The following is a 19,900-nucleotide window of genomic DNA, read 5'->3' as shown; positions in this document are numbered from 1 at the left end:
TGAGGAGGAGGCCGTGGGGTCACGAGAGGGCACACAACCCTCTGCTGTGCTGGGCCTTCTGTCATTGTCAAAGCGCTGAGGAACCTGGGAGGGGTATCCGAATGGCTGGGAGGCATAAATGTACCCCTGTGGGGACCAACCGTAACATAACACCTTTACCCCATCCTACGAGATAGGATATGTGGGATCTTTACCACCCCCCGCTCCCCTTTCCCTTCTCCAGCACTTTCACACAGACAGCCCGCTCTGGGAGAAAACAGACTCACACCCGAGCAGTGTACCTGACATGTCCCGCTATACGGTCAGGCGAAGTCAGGCAATTACTGACAATCACTCACACCTGACTTTCATTAACCTTCCTCACACGGATAAAAGGTGGAGCATGAGAGCTCACTGAGCGAGGCAAAGCACACGAAGGCACAGCAGTTTCGAGTCGGCAGCTGAACGAGGGGAGAAAGACGGCAAACCCAGAAGGGTTCATTAGAAGGAAAATACCCTTGACCTTTTCGGCAAGAGCCTGTTACTTTCAAGAAACCCTCAAGGCAGAAAGCTTAAGGCCAGGAAACCAAACTGAAGAATCCTGCATTGTGTGTCGAAGATACAGAGGGCCCTCCCGCGTAACGAACCAAGGAGAGGAGCAGCAGCCGCTGTGGTATCGTCCTTGGCTACAAGAACAAAGAAGCGCCACAGAGATCAACACAGTCGATGAGTTGGGGAGACAGATACTAGACTGGTCTGTGTTGAAGTCAAGGTTGGAAGCGACAACAGTGTAACGAGCACTGGAACAAACATTGTAAAACGCGTGTGATGAAAGAAGCGAGTAAAGCTATACTACTGATGAATGTTTGAACTCAAGAAGGCAAGATACGACACCTTTGACAGAGTGGCTCGGCACCGTGAATATGCTCAATCGAAGGTCTCCATAAGGTATCCCACCAAGAGAAATGAAAGCAAAAGATTGATGAAAACAATCGTGTGAAATGAATCAAAGTGTTCCTGCGACGGTTTAAGCAAAACCCATCACACGTTCTAAAGTCTTCAGTTTTGGTAAAAACAAGATCCGAGCCCGAACGAGGGAGGTACATAGTCCGAGCACGAGCGAGGGAGACCAAATGTAAACTGTTAGGGAGAATTCTCTCTTTAGGCTGAATTTCCTAACCTAGTGAGTCCCCAGCAGCTTTGCTGGATTTCTGGAGTTTGTTTTTTTCTCCTGCCAAGAGTGAGACTCTTTTTCTCCCACTCTTGGACATGATTTATGGTGATCCTTTGACTGCTAATGTGTTTTATGGGATATGGGGTCCTTTACTCCATAAGGTCTCATGTGTTTTTTTACTATGGGTGTTACACAGCACCCTCCGTGCAGTAACACAGGGATGTCATAGTGACACCCCACCATAGACTCCATACCCTGGGACTTACAACTGTCTCCCAGGGCATGTAAAGTCACCATTGGCTTTACTAGTCCCAAATTATTAACAGAAACCAGTACCAACCATCATATTGTGGACGTACTGGTCGGGGCAATTCGATTGCCCCGGGGTCTGTTAGTCGAGGGGGCACGTCTCCGTCCCCCCTGATCGAGTTTTGGCTGGTGGCAGTGGATACTACTTTTTATATTCGACCGCGAATATATCCCTATGGGATTTTCCCATTGTTCGAGGCTACCAACTTTAATTATTTAATTCTCATAGCCTCGAACATACCGCCGGTTTATTTATTTAATATTAATTCGCCGGTTGGTATTTTTTGCCAGGACTCAATTCTAAAATGGCGTTTGTGTTCTCTTCTGTGACTCCAACCCAAGTCGAGCCCTTTGTTCCACTTTTTGGCAGACTTCTCCACAGAAGCCTCCAAAAGTGGTGCCACTCTGTCTGGGTACCACAGGGGGTGTGGGAGGGGGTTTTGGCACCCTGGACTGAGTTACCTTGGTAAGTCAAGTCGCACCCTTGTGTGATTGGCCCAAGTGGTGAGCCGGCCGGCTCACCACTTAGCATGTCTGATTGACAGCTAGGCTGAGTGAATGGGGGTGTGCTGCATAAAAGCAGGGCTTTGGGGACTGGAACTTCAGAAGTCGCCACAGGACCTGCAAATCAGACGAGGGAGAAATTGAGCCGACCTAACACGACGACACCACCGGTGGAGCCCTGCGGAACCGACTCACCACTTCCCGACGACACAGAAGATCTCCCGGCTGGAGAGGCTTCTTCCCCTGACTGGTGGGCACAACCAGTTTACCTTCTTCTCTTCGCACCCCAGACTAGCTTGTGGTCGAATTGCCCATGCCAAGCACCCCGGCAACCGGATAGCCACTTACCACTGGACCGCGAACTAAAGGACCGTTCCTTTTAACTGAGAACTCCGCGGCTGGTTTCTTCCCTGGCAGTGCAACGGACTCCTGTCTTCCTCCCCGACGAGATCCTCTCTTCCCCCGGAAGAAGCACCGACTTGCATCCGCTGCCAGGAACAACTGCCCCCGCTGGAGTATTCTCACCACTTTAAGGTACTGTGTCCACCAGGCCTCCCTTTCTAAAGATTGCTACAAGATAATAATAACCCCTTAACCTTCTGGACTGGGCTGGCCGCCTTGACCTTCTAACTGGTCCCTTTCTTTGGTCCAACTCCTTTTTGAACCTTTTCAAGACTTTTGTGCACTGCAACCGTGTGACCTTGGACAACATTTCGTTTTGATCCCCTTAAAGTGGATCCGGCCTACTGAACTCTAACTTCACGGTTTTACTTTGCCTTCCTCTCTTGTTGTGTTCTTGTAAAAGTGTTGAGACCTGTTTCAATTTATTCTCTGCTTTTCTCTCCCTTTTAAAACGAATTATTAGAGTGCCATCTGCGTTAAGCGCTCACCGCTGTCTGAAAAGAAGTGGGGCTTTACTTAAGACTTGTCTAATATTCTTCTAAGGGAGTGTATATCTTTTAGTGACCGTGTTTTTGAATTGGTTACTATTAGTGCCTGTATGTTTTTCTAGATGTGGTTTTAAAGAAATAATTACATCTCTTTTACACCAAGCCCTGGTCAATGTTTACTTGTTCTATTGTGTTCTTTTGACCTATTGTGAATACTCTGTATACTGCCCAACTCTTCTTGACGGAAGTCTGACTGCTCAGCCACAGCTACCAAGTGAATCTGTGTGGTACAGACTGCTACCAAGTGGGTTTACTGCCAAACACCTGTCGTCTTAAATCTTTTGCAGTTGTCCCAGAGGGAACTGCACAGGTTTCTGCCTAACATAAACATTGAGGATCCGAGCCCGAAAGAGGAAGATCAGTAGTCTGAGCCCGAACGAGGGAGACCAAGTGTGAAAATTGTGATACATGGAGGTCTCAGCCTGAAGAGGGAGACCCACGATGAATATTGAAAACGAGAACCTGTACATGTGAAAATCCTGATAGGAATGGAACCTTGAGATTTTGTTGTGACAGACGCTCTGCAGTAAGAGACTGTAATTGGAAAAGAGGCTTTGGCCAAAGGCCCTGATGTCTGTGCTTTGAACTGTATCCTCGTGGTCAAGAAGCCAGAGTGTGTGCGAAGCTCGAACATGCCGCCTTGCCCCGTGCTGAAAACGTGGGGAAGGGAAGCCAACTGCTCAACGGTCCTGACATTATTTCTTAAACACTTTCTTTTTGCCTATACCATTGTCTCACACGCTTTTGTATTTAGAAGGATTGGCAATAGCTTTATTAGTATAGGCCCTTATATTTGACAGAGACATGACTAGGACTGCGCTACTATTATTTGATGGTTGTAGCTTGCTATCATCTTTAGATTTAGGTTTAGATAGGAGTTCAACCAACCCATTTGACTTGTGTGTCGTCACTGTTTGATACCATGTCTCCCTTACACCACCCTTAACCCAAACTCGCAAATTAAACATTTCAATTTCGAAAAACCATAGAATAACCCACAGACCTCCCATCATCCCGACCCACTGTGGATCCCCCACCCCCTTTTGCTGCATCTTCCCGTCCCTTAATCATGTTGGGTAGTTTCAACCTCGTCCGAGCAGGACGAGAAGGAAAGTTCATATCAGGTAGCGTCTGCCTTTCTTGCCTGCGTGCCGCCTTCATGATCCATTCTTTAATTTGGAAGAGGTGTACCCTTGTAAGCACATCCAGGATCAGGTTCTTCCCCTGTTGATAAGAGGTGTACACTCTATGGGTGCGGTCCAGTGTAATGTCGCCCAATTAATCATTTAGCAAGTGACGAAACAAGGCCAACACATAGTCCTCCAAATCTGCATCCGAGACGGCCATGGGTATCCCCCAGAGTCTGATATTATTCCTCCTGGATCTGTTTTCGGAATCTTCCTGCTTGCTGAGACCCATTCCATTTGTTGTTCAAGTGATGCTATTCTGCAGGCTAGCTCCTGCTGCTCATGCCCCTGCTCACACAGGACCGGTCCTTCTCGTCAACCCGCTTCTCAACTACCAGCATCTGCTTGTTTAAATCGGTAATGGATTTGGTTAGATTGACAACAGTCCTTTATCTCTTTCTTGATTTCAGCCAAAATGTTGGAGATCTATCTGACCTCCTCGTCGGTGGGTCCTCAGCCTCCGAAAGTGCATTCAAAGTCGGGGATGAATTAATCTGTACCGCTGTCTGTTGTGTCCGCTTCGTGGTTTCCTGTCCCTGCATGTTGGCTTTGATATCTCCTGTGAGTGCACCTTTCTGCTTGCATGGTTGTTTGGCCATACCCAATGTCTCCTTGGACTCTTCCTGCCACAGGTGTAGACCCTCCAATTACCTTGGTACAACATGACGCTTATCCGTCAGCCACCTCTTCACCCTAGTTGTAGTAGACCAAACCTCATTTGGCTGCACTTTGTCTCCACTGGGCACGTTTTATGCTGCCAGGAGGGTGATTGGCCCTGCCAGGATTAGCCTCTAAATAGCCGTCAGAGGACCTAAATCACTGAGCAGGATGTCCAAAGTTAATTCTGTGGTCTAGTACGGCACACTGCCTGCTAAAGTAGTCGCCAGTTGGGATTACAAATTCAAGGGGGCATGCACCTCCAATTGGTTAGCCCCCAGTGACTAACACCGTGCACATTCTCCTGCATTCACATTGCGCAGCTCCACATATACCAGGCGCTCGTCGGGTCTCAGTCCCCGTGGCAAAAAGGGTACACTGCTCTCCGAACCCCTGCCATATCAACTCCTCGTGTAACACTCATGCCCTTACAGGCAGGCTTCTCAGTCAAGGAAGTTCCTTTCACCATGCGCCTCAGTTCACCCTAAGGAGGGTGCCTTTTCTACAGCTTTCCTGTTGAACATTGCAGGTTTGCCTGCTCCAGGCATCACTGAGGGAACAGGTGGTGTAAACTCTGGATAAGGCCAAGCTAAGACACCTGCCGCCTGTCCCAGTGCTGGTAACCAGGCCGAAGGAGGCCCTTACCTGTGCTTTTGTTTGCCGCCTGTCTGGTGTCACCTTCACTTTGCCACGTTGCAATTGCGGGTGCCCACCAAGTATCAGCTGTGAGGTTGGGGAATGGAGAGGAAGTCCCTCATGTACGCCACAGCTCCTCAGATCTGGGCCCCCATCTCCTCCAGCACATCGAGTGCAGAATGATGCTGTTGAACCAAGCGGGTTGTCCCAAGCCTCTTGGCCTCTGCTCTGAGACCCGCTGAAGGTGCAGCAGGGCAGCCTCGCCAGATGATGGGCTGCATGCGTCTCTCTGAGATCCCGTGATGGGAAGGTCTTCCGCTAAGATACAGGTGACCCACAGGCCAGCCTCAATACCGCGGGAGGATTCCTGTCTCCTCCAACTGCATTAACGTTGTTGCGACAGCAGGCCACATCTCGCCTCCCGGCATATTGTTTTTTTTCTCATCTGCGTCTTCTCTCGGCGAGATCTTTGCCGTGCAGCCACTGGTCTGGCTCAAAATTGCAGGATCTGTTTGGATGGGGTCCCGATCACTGCTCTAGCAACATGGGGTCATTCTGGCCACATTTAAGAGGTTTTGGGCGGTGAGAAACTTGAGGGTATCCTCACTCCTAAACCCCCTGGATTCTCATCTCAGATGGTCAGAGTAAGGCCATCGCTCTTGAATCCCGAACTTGCGGGTGGAGATGCGAGGGAGGATCACCTGGGTGGAGAGTCCTTGGGGTTGGGAGTGGGGTGCAACCAGGCGACACACAATCAACCTAACCTTTCCCTGAGCTTTATGGGTTATTGTAAGTCAACTCCCTTTATTTCCTCACATGTGACACCTGACAGTACTGAAATGAGGAAGGGGCAACTGAGAGCAAAGAATAGTACACTCTTTCACCATTCTGGTACTGAGACGAGTAAGATGCCTGCTAAGAGCTGTGAGGGTCTGGCATGTCCTTTTGATTGTGGTCAGGCAGGGCTAATTGAACATCCACACCTGCAGCCTGTCAAGGGGCTACAGGGGTATACAAAGACCAGCCTGGCAGGGAGGCTGTTGCAAGCAGCAGGAAACATTATCTGAGCAGGACGGCGGAGACTGCTGTAAGAAACCTGACTGTCACCCTGGCTGGTCTTCTGGGATCTGTCATCCAGGTGGCCAGGGCACAGCCATCGCTATTGGATCCAGTTCCTGGGGGTGGACCAGCAAGGGAGGATTACCTGGATGGGGGGTCCTTGGGGAGTGGGACACTGATGGGTGAGACGCAGTATCCCCTTTCTTTCAACACCTTTTCCCCATCCTACCACGTAGGATATTCCACTGCCCCCCTCTTTTCTGACCCGAACACTTCGCACAACACGAAAGACAACAGACTAACACCAGAGCCGTTTACCTAACATGTCCCAATACAAGGGTCAGGCAAAGTCAGGCAATTTACCAGAATCACACATGATGGCCTTTTCACTTCCCCACAGGGATAAAAGGTGGAGCACAAGAGGAGCAAGGCAGACTGCACAAAGTGAGAGCTAACTCAGCACAGCAGTTCAAGATGAGGAGAAAGATGGCGCATCCCGAGAGAGCGACAGGAGAGAAACAACCTTGCCCTTTCCGATCAATACATGTGAAACCTCTGCAGAAGGAATTGTAAGACTGAACAATAGCCAGCGTGTGTTGCAACAGATGTCAAAGGTACATGAGACCCTTCTCCGCTGATCACCAAGCCGGGGAGAGACGCTGGTCTCCGTGGTACCAAACTTCACTTGAAGGAGAAGAATCCTCTGTACCGTCGAAAGTCTCTGACTGACAGATGATTGTGAAGCAAAAGGAAATGAATCCTGCTTGGTGAAATGAGCAAATGAATAGTGTGTTATCAAGGTTGACAAGAGTGAACCCGGCTGAGGGATGTTAACGAGAAGGGTCGAAGTCTAAAGTCCCATACTGAACTGTTTCATAAAGGGAACCCAGTGGAGGCATGCTAATGAAAAGTGGCGAGGCCTGAAGTCCCTATGAACAGGTTGTTGACAGAAGTGAACCCTAACCGAGGGATGTCCACAGTGAACACTTGTGCAAAGGGTGGCCCGAGTGCACATGGCAGAAGGAGGCCGACAAACAGGGGTGAACATGAGGAACTGTTAAAAAGACATCAAGATTCGTAAAAATGTATTTCAAGACAAAGAAGTGAATAGTCCCCCTTGTGATTTGGGGTCCGAGCCCGGCAGAGGGAGATCCAGGGGTGAAAGGTCATCACCCAAAGTTCATTGAGAAAGGAACTGTTTAGTTGATTTGTTGAATACGACTTGTGAGAGGTCTGCGTCCGGAATAGGGGGACCCAGTGGTGAAGCCATCACCCAAAGTATACGTGGAACAGAACTCAAGTGTGTGCTGTGCTCAGAAGATCTGCCTTGTCCTGTGCTCAAAAGGTGGAGAAGGGAGAACCCTGGCAATCACATCCCGAGTTATTATTTGTGGACAGTCCTTTCTTTATTAAAATCCTATCCCACACTCTTTCTGTAATTAGTTGTAAGGAATTGGCAATAGTTTTTATTTTAGTATGGGCCTTTTTATTTTGACAAGACACTACAAGGACAACCTTATGTTCCACCCTGCATTTACAGTTTAATCAACACCTTTGAACTGTGATCACTTTTGTCTGTCTTTACTGTTGCCAACATGAGTTCCTTACACTGCAGAGGGAGGCTGTCTATGGAAGCATGGCATGGGAGCTGGGGCTCCATGGAGCATACTGAACGTGGTGAAGGGAGCCGTGTGGGAAGGCTTTCCCTTATGTTCGAGGTGCTTGTTCCACTTTTTTGAGAGGTCAACACAGGAGTGACTGAGGGGCAGGAGCTGGAGCCCTGACATCAAAAGCAGAAGGCTGTGTGATCTGCACTGCTGGAAGAGCTGTTAATGCGATCAGTGAGTTTCTGAAAACAAGAAACCCGGCACGCAAATGTTTGAACTTTATTTTCAAAGAATACTTTGTATCGGAGTGGTCGCGCGTCTTAGAAGAGGACGTTTCGAAAGTGTCTGATGTAAACCATTGTCGATTGTTGAATTGCCCGGAATACTTTGTATCTGAGTGGTTGCTTGTTTAAGGAAACACGTTCTCGGAAGTCTCTGAGTGCTGAGCAATTCATTTAAAGTGAAGCGAACAAATATTGAACAGCGGATTAAAGTGAAACAAATCACAATCAAAACCCATAGCTACTGAATACCGAACTGAATAAAAACTTTGCAAACAGAACTGTTACATGTCGAATCCTGAAGGGAATGGAACTTTAAATTAAAAAAACACTTCCAACTGTCTGTGAAGAGAGCCAGCCGCCCCCTGTCCCCCCATAGGCGAGCTGTGTTCCCTGACAGACATTGCTTTTTGCCATCCGGGAGCATAGGAGGGGGAGCAAATATAGCCCTGCAAGGTCTTCTGCTGCTTCCTCCTGTGGTCGCTGGGGGACCCGACTGGCCGCTGCATACCGCAGTCCCTGATCCCCTTGAAGCCGATGAAGGAACAGGGTTTGAACTCGGACCTGCCCTTGGTCTGATGAAAGGACTTTTGCCCCAGCTTTGTCATAATGACCAAGGACTTTGAAGCTTGATTTTAAATGGAACTTTAAACTAAAAGAAAGTGGTATTGGATACCAAATTGTGTGAAAGCTGCAAACCACAGGAATATACATATGAAAGCAGAATTACCTGAACTCTGGAAATTAAAACTAGGATATTTTCTTTGGAAACATAACTAAATATTGGGGGAGGGAACCCTTGAGATTTCAGACATTTTCTGACATGAGGACGGAGTGCCAAGGATCTTTTGTGTTTGAACTGTGTTGCTTGAAACTTGGGGAAGGGAACCCCGAGCATTGGTAAAAATGATATCACCTTGAAACCAGGGAAGGTCATTTTGAGACTTTTTGTGGAGTTGTTTGACACTTGGGGAAGGGAGCTGAAAGGAAGCTGCGAGCTAGAGGAACCTCAGATCTTTAGGTTGAACACCGTGTCTTTTGGTTGCTCACATCCCTACACATTGTACAGATTTAGTTGTGAGGGAAAGTATAGGTTTTGGACACAGACAGATTCTTAAGATTAACTCTTTGACTCAGACTTTCCTTAGTTTCATTTAGGTAGGGAAATCCCACCTTAGCATAGGGTAAGCTAGGCCTTTTTCCATCCTGACATTTAAGTTAATAAAGTGTTTTATTTTGAATTCTAAATCTGTTGTCTGCGTCTTGCTTCATGATGCCTTCACAGGGGGCATAGGAGCGTAACGGACACAGATCACTGAGGAATCGTCTGCGCCCCCAGCTGGCCACGCCCCTTGGCACTGTTTGGATATTTTGCAGACCCATACCATTGGTGGGCATGGGCTTGGCTCCCAGACTAAATCCTGAATAAAAGGGTCGCTATTGCAACTGTTCATCAAAGCAGAGACTTCTACGAAGTCTAGCAACCCACCGAGGACGTCCCCTGCAGCTGACCAGCATCGGCTCCAGTGACTGGCCTGGTGAAGCCCTGATCAAAGAAGACCCCCATTGGTGATTGGAACCTGGGATTTGTGGGAACAACCAGTCTCAATCCCTTCTCGAGAATCGATGAGTCCGGAAGTGGCCCTGGACCAACCAGTGGACTGACAAGCTTGTCAGAGCTCTCTCCTGGGCTACCTCGCTGTAGCACTCCTTGTTCCGAGTAGAGCCTTGGCACTTTGCAGGTCTTCAGTTTATGCTAAAAGTCACCTGTTCCTGCATTTTCAGCCATCTCACTGCGAGGGAAGCTGTGCTAGGGCTGCTTCTCTGCTCGCAACTGTATGATCGCCTGTCGTTGCAGTGACCTTTGTTGGAACACACCTTCAATTCAGTCACGTGTCCGGAAGGGGGTCTGACCACAGAGGTCTTCATCTTTCTTAGTTTTGGGTCTTCTTCTGGAAGCCAACCAGAACCGGTTGCTGTGCAATGCAACAGGCACCGAACCAGGAAAGTGACCTCTGCACCCAGGACCCCTGTGCCTTCTTTACCCAGACCAATTCCAGAAGACCTACAGTGGTACCTGGAAAAAACGGTGTCAGTGGGTACGTTAACATACCTGTATCTGTTCTCCCTTGTCCTCCACAGGGTAACATTGGGCGTAAAGCTTTGACCCTAACTCGCATTGGATCAGACCTCCGGTTGTGGAACCTGGGTTAAGGATAATTTCCTAGGCCTACCCTAGTGAGCAGGATGGAGTCGAGTACTTACTAAATACCTTTTTAACTCTCTAAAGCAGCACGACAGCCCGCTGCATCATTTCTGCATAACCTTACCTGAAGAAGCTATACTTTGGAACATGTGACTTTTAGGAAGACGACCCCATGACATCTCAGAGTTTGACTTATTAGGAGGGATTGGGGGAGGCTGTGCTTGCATCGCACTGGTCATCTTTATTACACTGGTAATTAAGTGATATGCAATTCTATTGTCCTAATGGGGACTGTGTATGGACCCCAGCCCTCCCGCCTCCCATCCTGCCCCCGAGCCCTGATTGGAGTTTAGCTCCGTGTGTACCAGGCCCATCGACCTGCGTGAGCCCACTCGGCTCCCTCCACTGCTGCAACCCAGGTAAGGCTGCCCTCAGCTCCCAGGCCCCGGCACCCCCCACCCCCATAACTAGAAAAACACCTGCGACCAGGCCCGCTTCCCTCCGCAGCTCGCTAAAATCCTCCCAGCTCCCCTTCCTGGACCCCAGCCCTCCCGCCTCCCATCTCGCACCCGAGCCCTGATTGGAGCTTAGCTCCGTGTGACATCTTGATTTGGTCCAGAAGCACGGTGAGAGTCTGGCCCTCATTGAACCGTCTCACCCGACCCCAGAGGCAGGTAACTGCGGCCGCTTCCATAGAGCCCCTGTGCCCATAGCCTTCACTTTCTCGGCCCACTCCAGCACCGTTGCCGACCACTGCCCCCTCTCCCGCGCCTCCTGCTTCCTTCAATGGGAAGCCTTCTTCACTGGTCTTCCCAGTGCAGCCCTCTGCCCGGCAGCCCAAGGGCGGCCCCAACAGAGGAGGCTCCAGGCAGTGTCGGCAGGAGTCCACAGGGGAAGCCAGGTGCCAGCCGTCAACCATCAACTACAAGGACCAGTAAGGTAGGAGTGGCCTGGGTTAGGAGTAGATCAACCACTCTACCCTATAATCTTAGCCACTTAACAAATCGATATATAACAGTTCCAAAAATGTATCAGAGTTTCTGTTCCTAAATTGTATTGTGTGATATTCAGATTGCATAGATAGGCCTCTCCCACAATAAACAGGTCTCCCAAATTTTTGAGTGTTTCCGTTCCGAAATTGAATTGTATGATATTCAGATTGCACTGATAGGTCTCTCCCCCACTATACGGGTCCCCCAAATTAATCAGGGGTTCTGTCCGCAAACCGCATAGTATGATATTCTGATTGCATTAATAGGCCTCGCTCCCACTATACAAGTCTCCAAAATTTATCAGGGGTTCTACCCCAAATTGTATTGTCTGATATTCAGATTGCATGGATAGGCCTATCACCCACTATACAGGCCTGTTCCCAAATTGTATTGTAGCATATTCAGATTGCACTCATAGGCCTCTCTCCCACTATACAGGTCTCACAAACGTGGCGGGGTTTTGTCCCCAAAATTACATTATATGATGTTCGGACTGCATTGATGGGCTTCTCTCCCACTGTACAGCTATCTCGAATTTAGCAGGGGTTCTGTCCCCAAAATTAATAGTTAGGACTCTCTCCCAGTATACAGGTCCCCCAAATTCATCAGGGTTTCTGTCCCCACGTTGTATTACATGATATTCAGATTGCATTGATAGGCCTCTCTCCCACCATACAGGTCTCCCAATTTTAGCAGGGGCTCTGGTCCCAAACTGCATTGTATGATATTCACTTTACATTGATAGGCCTCTCTCCCACTATAAAGGTCTTCCAAATATAGCAGGGGTCATACCCCCAAAATTGCATCTTGTGCCATTCAGATTACATCGATAGGCCTCTTTCCCACTATACAGGTCTCCCAAATTTAGCAGGGACTCCGCTCCAAAATGTTTTGAATCATAAGGATTACAATACTCCTTAGGGTCCCTCCTACCATACGAGACTCTAGAACATAGTCAGAACTAGCCTCAAGCACAAACTTAGCTTAACCACCTTAACATACTCCCAGTGAGGACCAGACCATATTGAATAGTTCTAACCGCCCTTATCCTTTCCGAGAGACCTACACAGACTGCACTGAACTTTGACCTATACCCCTGACAACAGTACGCCCAGCACCAAAGCCCCACCAGACAGCGTTCGGAGGATACACAAACCGACCCACCGGAACAACAGATGGCACAAAAGCACCCAAGCCTACCAACACAAGAAGAAATACCAGCACTCCCATCACAAGACACAGCAGCCAACCACTCAACCGGCACCTCCGCACTGAGCACCAAAATGCCCAGGACCAGAAATGGACGCTGAGAAAGGGCACAAGACAAGGCCGCACTGGACACAGGCACACAAATCCAACCTACCACCGAAGCAACAACCTCAAATAGAAGAAACAACGCCAAAAACCAAAACGACCAGAACAAAACTCCAAAGGGAAAATTCCTTATATCTCACACCATACCTCGCAACAACCCCAGAACCAGGATACCCCAACGACACAGAGACATCAAGAGAGACAAAGAACACCCTGAGACAACCAGAAAAAAGACGGGAACACCCAAGAAGAAGGTGGCTAGAGTCCGATTCCATCACCCCATACATCACAAGAACAGAATGACACCCTCAACACCCGCGCCATACCGGACATAACGACAACGAAGATATTATAACCAACAACCCAAACATGAACCTAACTGACCAATTCAATGAAGAAGCCTTCATGGACCTTCACTTAACCAGCACAAACGGAGAAGCAACACCACTGAACAGCCAAGCTTTCAATCTAGCAGACCGCTTCAATGAAGATGCAGCTTCCGCTGATCCTTATACGCCCTCCTACAATGAAGATGCAGCCTTCGCTGATCCTCATCCACCTCCAATCAACGCCAACAATGATGCACCGCAACCGAACAACCACAAACCAAAACAAGTTACAACCAACAAGCAAAACCACATCAATAAGATCCACTGCAACCTCATCAATGTAAGATCAATGTCCAAACATGCCACCGAGATATACGATCTGCTCTGCGACGGAGGGATCGACATCCTATTTGTAACAGAAACCTGGCTAGACGACAATTATAAGATCACCCTCAACAACTGCTTGCCTGAATACTTCAAATGCGTCCAATCAAACAGAAAAACCAAAAGAGGGGGAGGGCTGGCAATCATTCACAAGGAACACCTGGATATCAAACTGGAAGACCCACTAATCATCGATAAATGCAAATCCCTAATCATACGCCTAGCAGTAACACCCAAAACAAACTTGAAATTCGTACTAATATACAGACCACCAACCTACGATGCAACCTTCGTAGACTCCTTCACAGAAGCAATCACCGTCCTAGCCATCAAACACAATCACCTGATAGTCCTAGGAGACTTCAACATCTGGTTCGAAGGAGAAAGCACAACCATACAAAAATCGCTAACCAGACAACTAGCAGCAATGAACCTACAACAACTAGTCAAAGGAGCAACCCACTCGGCAGGGCATACACTTGACGCAATGTTCGCTAGCAAACTACTCCTCACCACGGCACCCCCAATTCAAATACCCTGGAGCGACCACCTCATCACCCCCTTCGTAATCAAAATGACCAGGCTAACAAACAATCAACCGGACAAAACGGAAACCATGAGAAGAAATTGGAGAACCATCAAAAACTCCAACCCAACCTACACGAGCTAAACAAACCACACCCAACATTCATGGAAGAAGAGGACCTGGACAAAAAGGTAACCCTGATGCATTCCTGGATTATAACTACTATAGACAACATCGCCAAAGAAAAACCCCTTGCTTCTGCTAATAAACGGTCTATGGCAAAATGGTTCACCCCACTACTCTGCACCATGAAAAGAAAAAAACGAAGACTAGAACTTGATTGGAGAAAACAAAACGCTGCAGCGAACAAACTGAAATTCCTACAAAACAAACGGGCTTACAAAAAGGAAATACAAAAAGCAAAGAGGAAACACTACGACAACCGAATCTTCGAAGCACCAAACACCCAAAAAGAGCTCTTCAAAATCAAAAACCCTCCGGGATGCAACACACCAACTCCGTCCGTGAAACTCTGCAACGACCTTGCAGACCACGTCAAAAACAAAATTACCAACATCCAACAAACCATTCAAAGCAGACCGTCTGATCTGACCACAACCACAACCTACACCCGGGAGGAGCACCCAAACTAACTACGAAGCTTTCCAGAAATATCAGTGGAGACATTTGTCAAACTGGTGACTGAAAGCAATAACTCAGGGTCCCCCGAAGACCCATGCCCACCAGACATATACAAATAAATTCTTAAACAAGGAACGCCCATGGAATATCACAGGAACGTCCTCAACCATTCCATCGCAACTGGGGAAGTGCCACAAGCCTTCAAAACTGCATACATCAGGCCACGACTCAAAGATACAGCGGGAAAAGTAGAGGACCTCTCCAACTACAGACCCATCTCCAACATCCCGTATACAGCCAAGCTGCTCGAAACGTATATATACAAAACGACCCAAGAGTTTAAAGAAGAGCACGGCCTACTAGACCAGGCACAAGGTGGCTTCAGACCACTGAGAGGAACGGAATCAGCTCTACTCTCACTATGGGACGACCTAAAAATCAACGCTGACTCGGACAACAGCACTGCCTTGATACTCCTAGACCTATCGGCAGCATTTGACACAGTCGACCATGGCACCCTCATAACGAGATTAGAAGGACTTGGAATAACAGACACTGCCCTACTATGGATCAAATCTTTCCTAACAAACAGAACGGAAACTGTATGGATGAAACCCTTCAAATCCAGCCCGAGAGATTCCACCTGTGGAGTACCACAAGGATCATCCTTCTCCCCGCTATTATTCAACAGCTACCTGTATCTACTGATCAGAATCATCAAAAGCCACGGCCTCACTTGCTACAACTATGCTGATGATACACAAATAATCTTCAAAATACAAGACAACCCGGAAAGAAACTTAACGCTGGAAAACTGCCTCCACGATGTATTCTTCTGGATGAGTTCCAATTCCCTCAAAATCAACCCAGGCAAAACTGAAATAATGATCGTCACAAAAAATGGAGGAGAAAACCAATTCATCCCTTGGCCAAGGGAACTCGGGACAACCCGAGCACCCTCAGGGATTGTAAAAAACATGGGGGTTCTGATGGACAATAATCTCACGCTAGAGCCACAAGTAAACGCTCTCCTCAAGAAATGCTTCTTCCTCCTGCGAGCGGCAAAGAGAATCTTACTGTTCGCCAACAAAACAACCACCATCATCGCCCTCGTCATGTCCAAAGTAGACTACGCCAATAGCCTATACCTAGGCATGCCTGAACGACTCCTAAAAAAACGACAAGGCATTCAAAACGCGGCAGCCAGACTACTTCTGAAACTACCCCGAAGAGAACACACCGCACAAGCGCTGAAAACACTACATTGGCTACCAATAAAACAACAAATAAAATTCAAAACAATGTGCATTACGCACAGAGCAGTACACAACAAAGGCACAGAGTTCCTAAGACACAAACTGCACCTACATCAACCAACAAGAACGCTCAGATCAAGCATGGACATCCGCCTGGAACCGAAGCCCTACAACAAAAGAAAACTTGGAGGATCCTCCTTCTCTCACCAAGCCCCGAAAACCTGAAACAACCTTCCAAAGTACATACGTAACACAAGAAACCACCTAGTATTCATGAAACTACTCAAAATCTGTCTCTTCACGTCATAACTATAAAGACTGGTCACAGGGGCACCGACATAACTAAAAAACATCAATGAACGTAGAGCGACCGCGATTCACACGATCAATCAATGGGAAAAGCTGAGGTAAATATCCCACGACATACTAAAGGACCAAACGGGAGACAGTCTCAATACGACCGAAGACAATAAACATAGCAAACTAAGACCGAAAGACTAGAACGAATCATCAAGAGGACCATGACCTTAACTATGACCTTCCCCAACAGCCCTAAGAACAAAACAGAGAGGGAAAGGAAGCACTGCATCACTGGTCCCAATGCAATGGGTGAGAAACAGAATGTTTCATCACTACACACTGTCCACCAATACAAAGCAGGAAGCACAATGCCCCACCACACAAAACTACAACCAAACAGTCCCAAGGATGTTCACCCCACGGAAATCAAAGAACCAGTCAGGACAGAAGGATACGAACGTCGGATTACACAGGCTCACCAAGACGGATCCACCAGGACACTTCAACACGACCCCAACCCTGAACCATTCAAAGCCTTAACCAACCAGGGTCACACTAGATCACCTGAGAATAGATCTCACCCACCCAGTCCCACACATGAAGATTAGGTTCAGACACACCCACCAATCCAAACTATACTCAATAGGATACAGCTGGATTAGCGCAACACCACCAAAGCGAATTGGCCCACGAGGAACCAGCAACATCCGAACCCACAGGTATACAACTCTAACGGAATCAGAAAATGCCTGAACCAGGATACAGACCCCACTAACCCAACCCTCAATTTTCTGCATACTTAAACCCACACAAAACCACACAACCACCTGTCTCCCAGCAATCCGCACGCACTTTACCGAACCGCATCAACAACACAAACTTCACCCACAGCACTCGGGGCCTTCATCCGATCCGATACTAGCACCAAAGCCCAGCACTCGGTGTATACCTAGCTGAAGCTGCCACCAGCACACCACTTCTCCCACTTTCCTTCTCCCCTCTTCCCGACTAACCCTACACACCCTTCCTGTTTACAGATCCGCCAGAGCGCCTGCGGACCAATTCCGTTGGTGACGGTGCGCTATACAAGTACCGCTAACATAACATAACAATGTTTTGTGACAATACATACCTATGATTGTTATATGCTTACTGTGTAACTGAAGGTCTCAAACAACTGCATTTGTATATACATACGTATTGCCTAGCTTGAATTATTGGTGTTGATCTGTGCAGACTCACTGTAGCCCTAGACCACTCTGACACTTTTCCTGAAACTAAGCCTTGACTGCTCAGCTGCCTTACATTGATTGGGTTTTGGCTAATCTCTCAGTGTCTTCCCTGTTCACCATCATAGGGTGACCTCTCAAAATCCTCACACTGAATTTGGAAATCCACCTTAATAGTAACATTACCTTAGGGAGCAAGTGCTTCAAACTAAAGAGAAGTACTGAACAAATATACAAAATTACATTATCAAGCCCCACTGAATGAATTGAATGGTGGGGTCAGGGAGAGCGGGTGGGTAGAGGGCACAAGAACTCGCTCTTTGGCAAGTGAGGTTTAAGCTGAACTTTGAAGAAATCCACAGGCAGGCTGGTTTTGTGATGCACAGTGGGGTGAGAAGGGAGAAAGAGCGGACGTGAGAGGAGGCACAGGGGAAAGCATTGGACAGTGAGGTTGAGTGAAGAGGATGAGGAACAGAGGGAACAAGATGGAGAGAAGGCAGAGATACAATCAGACAGATACGTAGGATGAAGAGCATGGATAGCTTTGTAGATTCAAGGGAGGAAGGAGTGGAGAAGTCAGTCATGGAACAGGCTTGAGAAGTAGTCAGGTTTGCTTGCCACGAGGCTGAAGATTGGAGTTTTCGTAGAGTGGCGAGTAAGAAATTGGCACATTTTCCAAATGTTGAGAAGGTTAATGCGAGCAGCAGCTATACTGATAAATGTTCTAGTCAGAGGTAGCTATCAAAGAGTCAGCCTCACCCTTGGGCAAGGAAGCAAGTTGGTCAAGCTGGAAGGACATAAAAGCGGGAAGGGGAGGTATAGACCTGGAAGGTGGGAGAAAGAGGACTTCCTTTTTAGTACAGTTCAGCACGAGGCAGTGGAGAGCCATCCAGTGACAGATTGCAGTGAGACAATGGTATTCTTTTTTTGAGATGGCATGTCTATTGTGTGATAGAGGGGGCTCTATGTAGGCGCTACCCTTTGAGGACGGAGTGATGTATTTCCTTGAAGTACACTTCGTTAGGAGTTGATCACATCTACTATAATTGCATTTCATGACCTACGTTTGTCACAGGAAAATGTGTTTCCCCCTTTATTCACACAAACAAAGTGTGATGAAATGCAAATGTTGATCAATAAAATGCTTTCAATAAAACTGAAAAATGTACAGAAAACCTCTATTGCAATTAACAGGAACATATAATGGATCTCCATTTTGCCTTGTGTACACTTTTCAAAGGTTGGTCAACCATGTCTTGAATGGGTTGGATGAATTCTGCACAGCTTATCTGGATGATTTAGCAGTTGTCTGTACTACTTAGGAAGAACATGTAAGACACCTAGACATTGTGTTGCAGGCTCTTCAGCAGGTCCACCTGACAATAAAGGCTACCAAGAGCCAGATTGGTCAGGGTTCAGTAACCTGCCTTGGGTATGAGGGTGGTGGGGTCAGGATTCAGCATCTTCCCAGCAAAGTACAGGCTGTACAAGACTGGACAAACCTACAAACCACATCCAGGTGAGAGCATTTCTAGGCCTCACTGGGTATTATAGAAACTTTATGGCAGACTCCAGAACCGTAGCTGCCCCTCTGACTGCCCTCACAACTCCTAAGAAACCCAGGAAAGTGTCCTGGTCTGAGGAGTGTGAAGGCCTTCCAAGGCCTGAAGGATTTCCTTTGTTAGGCCCTTGTTCTCAGGTCACCTGATTACCATATACCTTTTATAGTGCAGACAGATGTCCCTGGCACTGGGATAGGTGCTGTCATTTCACAGTTAGAGGGTAAAGGCAGGGAACATCCTATATGCTTTATTAGTCGTCAGTTTAAGGACTGAGAGCTCAGGTGGGCGACTGTGGAAAAGGAATGTTTTTCCATTGTGTGGGCCCTTTGGAAGCAGAGACCCTGCCTCTTTGGGACTCACTTCACTGTGCAAACTGACCATAAGCCTTTAAAGTGGCTAATGAACATAAAGCAAGGGAATCCCAAGTTTCTCAAGTAGTCTATAAGCCTTCAAGGCTTTGACTTCACTACTGAGCATAGGCCAGGTGCACAACATAGCAATACTGATGGTCTGTCCAGAATCCATAATCAACTGGAACAGGAAACCCATCCAGGGATGGATTAGATCACTCTGTCCCTATTTCTGGGGCAGGGGGTGGGGGAGAGGGAGTGTTAGGAAACATTTCTCGTAGCAACTTTCGCTCCATATTCTATGGACCCCCAAGCTTTGTGCTTTTGAACCTGTCCTGATGTTTTTCAGGGAAGTGAAGCCTTCAGCTTCACTCCCCTGGCCTTTTGCTAATTTTGTCAATGGGAAACTGGTAAAGCCTTCAGCTTCACTCCCCTGACCTTTTGCTCATTTTGTCATTCGGAATCTG

General features: G+C 47.8%; 1 protein-coding gene across 1 annotated transcript in view; it reads right to left on the bottom strand.

Moving 5' to 3' along the window:
• Positions 1-19,900, bottom strand: part of MCM3AP (minichromosome maintenance complex component 3 associated protein) — a 1,669,219-nt gene that overhangs the window by 498,059 nt on the left and 1,151,260 nt on the right. The gene's annotated exons all lie outside the window — the stretch shown is intronic.

The sequence above is a fragment of the Ambystoma mexicanum genome, chromosome 9 (genome assembly GCF_040938575.1).
Source record: "Ambystoma mexicanum isolate Mex_15411 chromosome 9, UKY_AmexF1_1, whole genome shotgun sequence".
Lineage (NCBI taxonomy): Eukaryota > Metazoa > Chordata > Amphibia > Caudata > Ambystomatidae > Ambystoma > Ambystoma mexicanum.
The sequence above is the reverse complement of the archived record's forward strand: the minus strand, read 5'-3'. Positions and strand labels throughout refer to the sequence as shown.